The 3,877-nt window shown below is 34.0% G+C and overlaps 1 pseudogene; it reads left to right on the top strand.

Moving 5' to 3' along the window:
* Positions 1–2,326, top strand: LOC111619345 (annotated as a pseudogene).
* The last annotated feature ends 1,551 nt before the right edge of the window (positions 2,327–3,877 follow it).

Here is a 3,877-nt window from a genome sequence, read left to right as displayed (position 1 = left end):
CAAATTTTGCCAGTCAAAATTATAGAAGATAATCAAGCAACAATAAAACTTTCACAAAGTGAAAAACACCATTCAAGACTAAGACACAAAGTATCATCACGTCAGAGATTTACAAAGAAAGAATATAATTGAAGTTGTGTATTGTCCAACGCAAGAAATGGTCGCTGACATTTTTACAAAGCCTCTGCCAAGACCTCGATTTGAAACCCATAGATGTGCATTAAATATGCATTCATCGTGTTCGGAGTTAGTGCGGGATGTTAGACATCCGTGTTTATTAACAACTCAACAATAGTGCTGGCGAGAAGAGTGCGAGATCTCGTCCCGTTATTTAAAATTAATATCCCCGTTTTGTTAGTTTCGGTTTCGTTTTTTCTTCTTGTTCTTTTCTCTGTGCAGTCAACTGCTTTGTTATTTATGTCCTTATCAATAACTTCAATAAAGTATTTTTGAAGACATTGCTGGTATGTATAATTTGTCATCCTATCCTGCGCTGTGAACGGACGAATTATCGTTAGCATATCGAAACTGAAGATAATGATAAAAGACCTTAACCCTAACACAAAAAACATCGCTAAACACGTGATGGATACTTACTGTTGGATTCACGGCACATTTACAGTAAAGAAGCCAAATATGAGCAAAGAGAAAAGAATTTTTCCCAAAATCAATTCAAAATATGAAAACCAAGAGCATTTCTATCAGCATACGTATTATCAATGGGTTTGCTTCTTCCTGTTTTTTCAGTCTGCCGTCTTCTACGTGCCAAGACGGATGTGGAAACACTGCGAAGGTGGCTTAATTCAAGCTTTGAGTCTGAAGAGTGACAACATGATGTACGAAGAAACTCAGAAGCGGGAAAATATTGCTGTCGTAGTTAAGTTTCTACACGAAAGTATGGGATGTCACGATTGTTACTCTCTTCGTTACTTTGCTTCGTTACTGTGTCTAATTAATGCCATTTCTCAAATGTATTTGGTTGTGAGGGCCAGGATTTAAGAGGGCGAGATTCGAGTAGTTATATTCATTTTTGTTCCTTCATTTACCGTTTTGTTTCAAAATCAAACCGAGTTTTAAAGTTAGGGTTAACACAAAAAGGGAAAAACAACCGACAAATTTTCTCATAAAAATTCCGTTTCCACGACAATACTTCCCTGTAGAAGATGAGTTAACTGTTGTGTCATAATTTTGTCACTTCGCCCACCATTGGTCAACAAAGATCATCATCTGTGACGTACATGGGGAAATCTCGAAAAGAGAGCCCCCATATAAAAGACAAGCGCGATGACGACACAGGGGGGAAAAAGTTATTGTTCTGTACTCTGTGTGTGTGGGGGGGAATTACCTGCCTCTCGTCGCCACCATCCTCGATAGAACTATTCTACGATTTGCGGACTTTGTCGACTCACGAACTATTTTAACGAGCCCGGGATTCGGACTCCAAGATCGTCCTGAAAACACCATCCTGTATAACTAGAGGTATTTCTTCTACTCGCGATGATATGTAAGCTCTCTGTCGAATATTCCAACCTCGCAGTTAGGGCCGCGACTACTTTATACTTTGCCGTTACTTTATGAACTATACTGATTGAAAATCCCGAGAGAGATTTGTATTCCAATTATTAACTATGTATAAATGTACGGAATAAACGGGTATTTTGTTAACGAAAGATTGGAGTGCATTTCTTTCACCATTATCACCTCCATACTGAACCCGAACTCCTCGACGAGATCGCTCGTGATAATTCCCCCCATCTATCCGCGATAAATTAATAGATTGGTGTCAGATCCTGACAGGTGAAAGAATCTAACGATCCTTTCTCCTAACCCTTTTCTCCCATCCTTTAGACAAGCGAGACGGGACCTCAAGGTCTTGAGTCGAGTAAGTGGTAGGAGAGTCACATCCTCGTAAACATCCTACCCCCGATTAGTCTCACATGGTTAATGTATTTTTAAATGGCGAATTCTTAAATTACGGAATAGAAGTAATTAAATATAACATGAACGATGATAATTCTGTAATAAATCTAATGCTAGAAACGTTTCAGAGGATGAGCAAATGTTTTTTTTTTTTTACTATTATGGATCGTCCGGTAATATAATAAAAATTGATAATTTGTGTATGTTACCTTTAAATGTAATTAACGAAAAGATTTTTATATTTTTATGGTTTTAGTTTATCATTTTAATTTTATTGAGTGGCATATCTGTCATATACCGTATTATTTTAATAATAAGTGGAAAGATGGGATTGTATATCTTATCCATACGTTACAGGCTTGTACGGGAAAAGTATTTGGAATTTTTAATTAAGCCATTGTCTGTAGGAGATTGGTCCATCGTATATATGCTTGGTAAGAATATTGACAGATTTATTTTAACCGGAATTCTATGCGAATTTTGGAAACGAGTTAAAGGAATGACAGAAAATGCCTGAATTTTAGCCTGTGTTATTGTTATACGAATTACAAATTTAGTAATTCATTTCACTTTATTTATTATTATTAATAGTTTTTTTTTAAAATGGCAATTTATATTTTTTTAGTTTATATTATTAATCATTATTATTAAAACTATGAAAAGCTTTTAACTTGTTTATAAATATTACTTTATAATAATTTATATGTGAAGTTTAAAGCCTTATAATATGTCATATTGAGTAAAATATGGCAATAAGGCTTAGTAATATGAGATTCTAATTGAGATGTTAAGAAAATGTTTCTCTTTGTTTAATAATTTAAACTGTTTCTACTGTCTTATTAAGTCTATAATGTTTAACATGTTTAAAATATAGATACCTGGCATCTTATTAAATTGTGTTGAAGTTTAAACACGATTTAAAAGTTCTATTAATTAAGTATATTTACTATTATTATTTAGTTGAAAGTAGTTTATTATTATTATTGAATGTTTAATATGAAGTATTTAAATTTCAAAACTTTTTATTAATTGTTTCTCTTTTATGTTTATCTCATAGTTTATTATAACATATGAACACCTTGATTAAAGTATTTAAACATTTCTGTCTTCTACAAAAATAATAACTTATTTTTGATAACTGATAATGTGATATAACTTTGTTTGAAAAGAATTTATCATTAAAAATTATTAAACAAGCTTTTAAATTAATATTTTTTTCCTCTATGCAACATATTTAATACAAAATTTTTTGTTAGCAGTAGAGAAGTTACGACTTCAAATATTTATTATGTGAGATTCGGAATTTTTATCGACTATTTATTGATTTATTATCCTGTATTTGCTTAAAATCTAATTAAATTTTTCTTTAACCTAAAGTGAAACCTAACGGAAAAAAAAACTTTTCGTTACATTCGACATAAACATCCGTTCAATTTGAAACTAATCCCACATTCCAACGCCAAAGTTGATAGTTAGCATGACCCATCTACATACCTTTTACCTCACAACAATCAATCACGTGACCATTCTCCCACGCCGAACTTATAAAAACCCCTTCCTTCCCCTTCTCGGGGGAGTCGTACCGGAGCAGGTGCCGGAAGAAGACCAATTTCAAATAGTGTCCTTTTTGTCTAGTGAACTTCCCTAAATCCAGGATTCAAATAGTTAAACAGTGACCTTTCCTACATCAGTGAACTTTCCTAGAAGAGAAATTTTCCTAATTCAAAGAGTAGCGTGGATAACAGATCAAGAGGTATGGAACCAATTATTGTAAGCTCTCTCTCGGTCTCCCCGCGTTTTAGGGACGCGAACTATACGTTGTATTACTTGGTTTAATAAATTGTTACGTTTTCTTATGTTATATCTGGCCTCCTCGTTTACTCGTATATCGCCTGTCGTCTCACCGACGCGCTCCTCCCTCCACCACTCGACCCGTCACAACGGGAAAAAGAACCCT

The sequence above is a fragment of the Centruroides sculpturatus genome, unplaced genomic scaffold, assembly GCF_000671375.1.
Source record: "Centruroides sculpturatus isolate CEXI.00-Female unplaced genomic scaffold, Cexi_2.0 scaffold174, whole genome shotgun sequence".
Taxonomy (NCBI): Eukaryota; Metazoa; Arthropoda; class Arachnida; order Scorpiones; family Buthidae; genus Centruroides; species Centruroides sculpturatus.
This window is presented reverse-complemented; position numbering and strand designations above follow the sequence as displayed.